The following is a 10253-nucleotide window of genomic DNA, read 5'->3' as shown; positions in this document are numbered from 1 at the left end:
TACCATTTGGTTTAGTACCAGTAACACTGTCAGAAAAATTTTAAAACTTACATTAAAGTTTAAAATTAAAAAAGTTGGTAAAAGTTAGGTCTAGGAACTTTAATTTAATGTTTAATGTTCTATATATAGTGTGCCCTTTTTTGCTTGAAATTTTATGGGCACATTGACCAGTTGCATATGGCAGCATCATCACGGATGAATATAACTGTTTTATTTTGAGGTGTTTAAAATTTGAAATCACCTGTACATTTGTAGTTCTAAAAGTACCAATACTTTTAATGCCCCACCTACGATAGTAGAGGGGCATTATGTTTTCTGGTCTGTGTGTACGTTCCTCCGTCTGTCTGTTTGTTCGTCCATCTGTCTGTCCGTCCATTCGTTCATCCGTCTGTTCGTCTGTCTGTCCCGCTTCAGGTTAAAGTATTTGGTCAAGGTAGTTTTTGATGAAGTTGAAGTCCAATCAACTTGAAACTTAGTACACATGTTCCTTATGATATGACCTTTCTAATTTTTAAACCAAATTAAACTTTTGACCCCAATTTCACGGTAAACTGAACATCAATGAACATAGAAAATGAAAGTGCATGTTTCAGGTTAAAGTTTTTGGTCAAGGTATCTTTTGATGAAGTTGAAGTCCAATCAACATGAAACTTAGTACACATGTTCCTTATGATATTATCTTTCTAATTTAAATGCATAATTATATTTTTTATCGAATTTCATGGTCCATTGAACATGGAAAATGATAGTGCGAGTGGGGCATTCGTGTACTTTGGACACATTCTTGTTTAAATATGTATTGGCTTATAATTTCTTTTGTGGAATGATTCTGTTGAGAATTTTTTTTTAATTCATCTTTGTCAATAAATATCGGTATGGTTTACACCAAATCATCTCTTCTGATAAAATATGACTTCAGATAAGAAAAATTCTTAGTATGCTTGAAAAGTTGACTGTAGTTTAATAAATTGTAATTTTATATTTTATTGATTCATTTCAGGTTTAAATGAAGAAAACATAATACCGGTATGTGGCCCTTAATTATGACCTTTGTGAGGACAAATGCTGTGTATATGACTTTCCCAGTGGCACTTGTAGTCGGTTTTGTTGGATATAATTTTGAAGCTGTTATTGGAAGAGCCGAATCACCATGGAAAACGAAAAGTATTCAGGAAGAGCGGGATGAAAGACAGTTTAAAGAATTAAAAGAACATAACCCTAGTGATGTGCCAAGTTTAAAGTCTAAAATGGATATACCAAAAACAGTTTTGAATAGAAATGACAAAAGTCAACTCAATCACTGAATAATAGCAGTAAAATTTTTATGTTTTCAGATTATTTTTTTTATTTGGAATATTTTCCAGCAATGTTTTGTAAGGATGAATTATTGCAACTTTTCAAATGACTAAAAATAAAAAGGTACAATTTTTATACGATCAATATATTGGTATCATGTCGTCAGCGTTAGTTGGATTCTAGTGTAGCTGTGGGATTTTAACTCACAACCTCAGTGTGGACATACTAGTGATACAGTTGTTCCATTGGACCACCATGCCCCTCCTTTCTAATTTTCTGGTCTGAAGTTCAATGTTCCTTGCTTTTAAATATCCAAGTGTCCCTGATGAAGTTTAAGTCAAGAGATAATAATATGTATTCCAATGTGCAAACTGTTATTTATGTCATTGATTTTCTAATGTTTACCCAGGGACCTTTTATCATTTACCATGTCATGAAACAGAAGTTCTCAAAATATTTAGTTTCTGCTTCTATCTGAATAAAGGGTGAATAGTATTTATATAATATGGCTTTGTGTTCAAGATTGCACCTGCTGAAATATCTCACCTGCTTTACTGACCATTGATTTTATGTTAATAGTCAAAATTATAAAGTTTCCTGGGGAAAAAAAAGGAAAGAAAATGAGGTCAAGGTCAGATAAATCAAACCAAAAATACATGTTCATCATACAATTATTCCATACATTGCATATACTTGACCAATTATCTATAGTATACAAGAAACAGACTAACTATGAAAACTTTATATTGACCTATCAATTATGAAAATGAGGTCAAGGTTAGATGAAACCTACCAGACAGGACAGATATGTAAACCTTACTAAATATTTACCAATGAATCATGAAAATGGTGACAAGGACCTAAGGCCATGTGATACCTGCCAAACATATACACCTTACAATCATAACATTCACCAATTATAGTTGACCTACATGTATTGCTTATGGTTTCGGAAACTCAGACCAAAACACACATAGATAAACTTCACTTTAAGCAATAAACAGTGAAAATAAGGTCAACATCAATTAAAACCTGCTAAGTCAGATGTACATCGTAAAATATATCCATACACCAAAATATAGTTGACCTATTGCATACAGCACTGAACAATGAAATGATGTCAAGGACTAATGACATATGACAGACAGAAACTTCATAACATAAGGCATGGTTTATACCAAGTATAATGCATAAAGGTCTTCTACCTTCTTAAATATCTAGCTTCTTAGTAATTACTTAATGCTGCTACCAAATCACTCTCCCTTTCTGCAGCGGAAGTGGAAGGGTCAACAATAAACATGTTTCCACAATACCTTCTTTTAGGATTCAGGATTCAAGCGTTACTGATGACTGAGTCTTATGTAGACGAAATGAGCGTCTGGCATGATAACAAAATTTAATCCTGGTATCCATGATGAGTTTATATAAGTGGAATTAATACACATTTGACAACCATAGAGTATGGGTTTTGCCCATGTTGAAGGCCATCTGGTGATATCTAGTTGATTAAAACATCTTTGTACTTTGATCTTTGGTGAAAAGTTGTCTAAACTGTTGTTCCAAGATTGTCCTGTTTTATCATCTTCTATTTCATACTGTCATTCCAAGATTTTCCTGTTTTTGTTCCATTTCATTTTACACTCAAACGCCATGTGATAACATCAGAATTCTATGCAATGTTTGAATCAGTTCAACATTGTATACATTAAACATTAAAACATCATATGGACAATGTCACCTTCTGTAGGTTTTTCTTCAGGGGTACAAACAATGACAGCCTGGTCGAAATTTTAGCTGTGTTGTAGTGGTTGGTACATCAGACTACTAACACAAAGGTTCCTGGTTTGATTCACGGTCCGGGATGAAAATTCAGGGACTGAATTTTCGCCTCTTCCTAGACATCATTTGCGAGTATGATGTTAAGGAAACAATGGAAGTCTGTTGGTAGGGGACAATAAATGGCAGACCCTTGTTAGGAGAGAGCCATATCTCTTGCTTGTAAAAGACACCCTTGTAGATTTCAAAAAAAGAGCAGGCTAATGCTGCTACAAGGCAGCACTTACACCTGCAAAGTGGAAAGGGATTAATATAAGTTGCAAAACTTGTTTCCCAATCTACTATAACAATGAATATGTTTAAACTAATTTTTTAAATGGGAATCTAATCAAAACCAGGCATGTGCATAGAAATATATCACATTATACAACCTCTTCAATCTCCACATTTAACGCAACAACTTTGCAGGAAGGGGGTCTCATTGGTGGGTTCCAATCCCGGATCCCGCTTACTGTTTTGTCAGATTCCCGTATCCCACTTACACTATGTATGTAAGCAATTCTCATTTTTTTGTCATTTCCCAGTTCCCGCAAGACCTCATTTCCCGTTTTCACGACTAAATAAGTTGACTTTCATATGTCACGCTTACAAAAATCAGCAATCTTACGTCACGCTGAGACCCTAATGTGACCCACCAGGAACTCTCCTCTTGGCAATCATACCACATTTCCATTTAGTAAGCAGCATATAATCAGATGAATAACCTCTAATCCTTGTCAAATGGTATGTATTAAGTGAAAACAAATGAATATTAGTAACAATAAAATTTTATTTAAATTTTCACATAACAAACAATTTGATTTCTGTAATAAAGGTTTGGTAGTAAGCACACATATTGCACCTAACAAAAAAGTCAAAATAACAACAATGAAAAAGATCAACTAATATTTGTTAATTTCCCCTTCAATAAGTAAATATTAAGTATAAATGAAAAAAAAAATTCCTATATTACCATGTCAACCTGAAGACAGAATAAATAGACTATTAGTATCTTTGAAAATCATTATCTTAACATTTAAGACTGTCTCTTTTTTTAAGGTGGAATCTAACATTACAGGGAGATAACTCTGTAAAAGTCAGTTGAACAATTTAATCACATTTCTATTGTCAAGGATCAAAATTAAAGTTTGTATATATCCAATGAAATTTTTCTGATAAAAGGCTAGTTCAAGTTTTTTGAAATTTTTATTTTTTTTATCAAAGGGTCAAAGTTAATGTATTTTGTCCAAATTCTATGAAAGTTGAATGAGAGAAATTAATATGTTTAGTATTACCTTGAACTAGAGGCTCCAAAGAGCCTGTGTCGCTCACCTTGGTCTATGTGAATATTAAACAAAGGACGCATTTGAATTCATGACAAAATTGTGTTTTGGTGATGGTGATGTGTTTGTATATCTTACTTTTCTGAACATTATTGCTGCTTACAATCATTCTATCTATATTGAACTTGGCCTAAGAGCTTCAGTGGAAAATGTTAGTTAAAATTTACAAATTTTATGAAAATTGTTAAAAATTGACTATAAAGGGCAATAACTCCTTATGGGGTCAATTGACCATTTAGGTCATGTTGACTTATTTTTAGGTGTTACTTTGCTGTACATTGTTTCGCTTTACAGTTTATCTCTATCTATAATAATATTCAAGATAATAACAAAAAACGGCAAAATTTCCTTAAAATGACTAATTCAGGGGCAGCAACCTAACAGCAGTTTGTCCAATCCATCTGAAAATTTCATGGCAAATAGATCTTGACCTGATTAACAATTTTACTCCCTGTTAGATTTGCTCTAAATGCTTTGGTTTTTGAGTTATAAGCAAAAATCTGCATTTTACCCCTATGTTCTATTTTTAGCCATGGCGGCCATCTTTGTTGGTTGGCGGGGTCATCGGACACAATTTTTAAACTAGATACCCCAATGATGATTATGGCCAAGTTTGGATTAATTTGGCCCAGCAGTTTCAGAGGAGAAGATTTTTGTAAAAGATTACCAAGATTTACGAAAAATGGTTCAAAATTGACTATAAAGGACAATAACTCCTAAAGTGGTCAACTGACCATTTTGGTTATGTTGACTTATTTGTAGATTTTACTTTGCTGAACATTATTGATGTTTACAGTTTATCTCTATCTATAATAATATTCAAGATAATAACAAAAAACAGCAAAATTTCCAAAAAATTACCAATTCAGGGGCAGCAACCCAACAACAGGTTGTCCGATTCATCTGAAAATTTCAGGGCAGTTAGATCTTGACCTGATGAACATTTTTACCCCACATCAGATTTGCTCTAAATGCTTTGGTTTTTGAGTTATAAGCCAAAAACTGCATTTTACCCCTGTGTTCTATTTTTAGCCGTGGCGGCCATCTTGGTTGGTTGGCGGGGTCACCGGACACAATTTTTAAACTAGATACCCCAATGATGATTATGGCCAAGTTTGGATTAATTTGGCCCAGCAGTTTCAGAGGAGAAGATTTTTGTAAAAGTTAACGACGACGGACGACGACGGACGCCGGACGCCAAGTGATGAGAAAAGCTCACTTGGCCCTTCGGGCCAGGTGAGCTAAAAATGGAACCAAATGTTTAAAAACATAAAAAAATGTATACAGCTTTAACCAGATGCTCCGCAGGGCGTAGCTTTATACGACCGCAGAGGTTGAACCCTGAACGGTTGGGGCAAGTATGGACACAACATTCAAGCTGGATACCGCTCTAAATTTGGATTGTGATTAAATAGTTGACACAGCATAGGTTTCTGACACAGAATGAATGTATTCAAATGAACTTAATTTTTTTGTTTTCTCTTAGAGCAATTCACTATGCTGTTGAATATTAATCCTCTCAAAAAAATGTTTGAAGAAATTTTCTTTTTATTTATGAAATTTCAAATGAGAAAAATTGAACCCAATTTTTTAATCACATCCCCCTTTCCCTTATTCCAAAACTAATTTCAATTAAAATATTCTAATGGAGTTTGCAACAATTACTACTCATTTAAATACATCATAAAATATTAAGATGTAAAAAAAACTGCTTGTTATCACTGAATGGTAAAGATTATTTAAATTTATCAGTTGGTAGTAAAAAGTGAATATACATTGTATATTGTATATAACAAAGATTTAAGTTGATTCTGGACAAAGAAAGATAACTCCAATTAAAAAAAATTCTTGCTTACTATACTGGACAAAGAAAGATAACTCTTAATTAAAAAAAAATTTGCAATTTCACAATATTGTGAAATTAGATATTTCTTGCCATTGCGCAATACTGTGCAATTGAAAAGACTTGCTATTGCACAATACTTAATATAATAATTTTAGATCCTGATTTGGACCAACTTGAAAACTGGGCCCATAATCAAAAATCTAAGTACATATTTAGATTCAGCATATCAAAGAGGCCCAAGAATTGAATTTTTGTTAAAATCAAACTTAGTTTAATTTTGGACCCTTTGCACTTTAATTAAGACCAATTTTAAAACTGGACCAAAAATTAAGAATCTACATACACAGTTAGATTTGGCAGATCAAAGAACCCCAATTATTCAATTTTTTATAAAATCAAACAATGTTTAATTTTGGACCTCAATTTGGGCCAACTTGAAAACTGGGCCAATAATCAAAAATCTAAGTACATTTTTAGATTCAGCATATCAAAGAACCCCAAGGTTTCAATTTTTGTTAAAATCAAACTAAGTTTTATTTTGGACCCTTTGGACCTTAATGTAGACCAATTTGAAAACGGGACCAAAAATTAAGAACCTACATACACAGTTAGATTCGGCATATTAAAGAACCCCAATTATTCAATTTTGATGAAATCAAACAAAGTTTAATTTTGGACCCTTTGGGCCCCTTTTTCCTTAACTGTTGGGACCTTAACTCCCAAAATCAATACCAACCTTCCTTTTGTGGTCATAAACATTGTGTTTAAATTTCATTGATTTCTATTTACTTCAACTAAAGTTATTGTGCGAAAACCAAGAATAATGCTTATTTGGGCCCTTTTTTGGCCCCTAATTCCTAAACTGTTGAAACCAAAACTCCCAAAATCAATCCCAACCTTTCTTTTGTGGTCATAAACCTTGTGTCAAAATTTCATAGATTTCTGTTAACTTAAACTAAAGTTATAGTGCGAAAACCAAGAAAATGCTTATTTGGGCCCCTTTTGGCCCCTAATTCCTAAAATGTTGGGACCAAATCAATACCAGCCTTCCTTTTATGGTCATAAACCTTGTGTTAAAATTTCATAGATTTCTATTCACTTTTACTAAAGTTAGAGTGCGAAAACTAAAAGTATTCGGACAACGACGACGACGACAACGACAACGACGACGACGCCAACGTGATAGCAATATACGACGAAAATTTTTTCAAAATTTGCGGTCGTATAAAAAGAGTTAAACCAAGCTACAAAAAAAGTTCCTCTTAGTACATAAAGTTGAATTTAAATGCTAACTAAAAGGAAGACAGTAGCCAATAAAATTGGATGAGAAATTTAACCTCTTTAACATCAAAACCTTATTTCTTCATTCATGAAACAAAGGCATTGACCTTTTTTTTTATAAGAAACATTATAACCTCAATTCAAGACACATATGGATTGCAATAAGATGATGTATCAACTATAGTGGTCGCTGAGATATATCTAAATGTTGACACAGGTGAACTCTCAACTTTGTCAAATCAAACCATAGCATTTTTTTATTACAGTATACATACACCAATATAACAAGAACAGTTATATAGATATAAGAAGATGTTTTAAGTATACAATAAAATATGGAAAAAAATACAGCATTGCATGTCAGATTTCCAAAATAATAATTTAAAAATAATTAAGCACTTGTTATCAAATTTAACGGATAATATAAACAAAAGTTGACACTTGAAATGTTTCACTGATGTTATATTTAAATTTTTCCATAAAAAAATGAATTCTGAAAGTGATGTCACTGCCAAAACTTATAAGTAACCGCTTGAGTGAGAGGATGAGTTCAAGGCCATCTTGCAAATTTCACAATCTTTTCTACATACTAGCTAGTGCAGTCAACCATTAAAGAGTTTAATCTATAAACAAGAAAAGTATACTTTACTGAGCTCTAGGTCGGAGTAAACATGTCAATAAATATACTTGTAAACATACAAATATAAAAAATATATCAGGCACTGAAATAAGATTGTCACATTTCACAACATCATGGATTTTCTTTAAAATAGATCATTATATTTAACATATAATATAAAATATCAAGAAAATAAAATACTGAAGACATAAAGTAATAAGAATACTGAAGACAAGATTTGCTAGACAATGGCATAGCAGAGGGAAGGTTCATCTGGAGACCAAAAACACAAACAAATAGTTAATATATCTCATACCATATTAACATAAACAGGCATTGGTTCAGTGCTTTTTAAAAGCAAATAACAAAACACATTCACATACATGTAATAATACAATAGCTTCATATATAAGTAAAACATATCACAACATTGTCCATTTGTTTCGTACAACATTTTTCTTCGAAAAAATTTAAATAATCCATGAAAACCAGCAGGCAGACATTTGAATCAATTAAATAATCTAACACAATAATCATTGAGTATTTATAAAGGTAAAAAAATGCAAATGCATATATATGAACTTGTCCATATCGGAACTTTTTGGTCAACATCTACTTGTACCAGGAATTCATGCGTAGGTTTGGAATGGTCAGTGAAAGTTTTTAACTTGATTCTATGACCTCAAAGACTCATTATTATTTTTCAAATATTCTTTAACCTGCAATCTTAATATTTGAATTTTTTTTATTAAAAAAAGGTGAGAGAACGGAAACCAAAAATCAGCATTTTTTTTAGGTGTAGAGGGGCATAACTCTAGAATGGTTAAAGTGATGCCACCCAAATTCACACTTGATCTGTGTTTTACAGTGATAAGCATTGTGTTAAGTGGCAAACTAAAGTTAAAGAGTGGAAACCAATTTGGGGATGTATGTACAGCCGGGCAAGGGTTTAACTTAATACCCCCTACGGTGGGGGGGCATAAAAAATTATTAAAAAATCTGTGTGTGTTCTTTTTTGTAATTGGCTATTCTCTGCACAATAAGACAACTGCATGGCATGCCAATGATATGTGAAAATAACAAGAATGTGTCCTCAGTACACGAATGCCCCACTCGCACTATCATTTTCCATGTTCAGTGGACCGTGAATTTGGGGTAAAAACTCTATCGGTAATTTGGCATTAAAATTAGAAAGATCATATCATAGGGAACATGTGTACTAAGTTTGAAGTCGATTGGACTTCAACTTCATCAAAAACTCACTTGACCAAAAACTTTAACCTGAAGCGGGACAGACGGACGAACAGACAGACAGACAGACGGATGAACAGACGCACAGACCAGAAAACATAATGCCCCTCTACTATCGTAGGTGGGGCATAAAAATCAGATAGTGTAACTTCCTGATAATAACTTTCATAAGTATTGAACACATACACTTGTAATACACACATACCGCTTACATAGAAATATTCCTTAAGGTATTCTTTATATCATAAATATACCAGATATCTTTCTGTGTTTACCATTTGTGTGATAACTGAAAAGTTGACATTGTAAAAGAGGTTACAAAAAATAAATTTCAAATCTTTTGGAAAGAAATAGTCAAATGTTTTGTTATTTTTCTTTTTAAATTATAGTTTTAAGGAGAGCAATCTGACATGGAGAGAAAGGACAAGGGTTTATTTTTATTCATAAGTTTCAAATTAAGCTTTAAAAGATATCAGTCTAAGTAAAAAGTAAAATTACAAAAATAATGAACTTAGAGGAAAATGAATGGGAAAGTCCATAATCACATGGCAAAATCAAATAACAAAACACATTAAAAACGAATAGACAAGAACTGTCATATTCCTGACTTGGTGCAGGCATTTTCAAATGTAGAAAATGGTGGATTAAACCTGGTTCTATAGCGCTAACCCTCTCACTTTAATGACAGTTTCATCAAATTCCGTTATAAAATACAGGAGTGAACAAGAAAAACAAGACAATTTTGGTTCATTAGACTTCAAAATACACATTAGCATAGTATTTAACATATGAATGCATATCA

The sequence above is a fragment of the Mytilus trossulus genome, unplaced genomic scaffold (genome assembly GCF_036588685.1).
Source record: "Mytilus trossulus isolate FHL-02 unplaced genomic scaffold, PNRI_Mtr1.1.1.hap1 h1tg000244l__unscaffolded, whole genome shotgun sequence".
Taxonomy (NCBI): domain Eukaryota; kingdom Metazoa; phylum Mollusca; class Bivalvia; order Mytilida; family Mytilidae; genus Mytilus; species Mytilus trossulus.
This window is presented reverse-complemented; position numbering follows the sequence as displayed.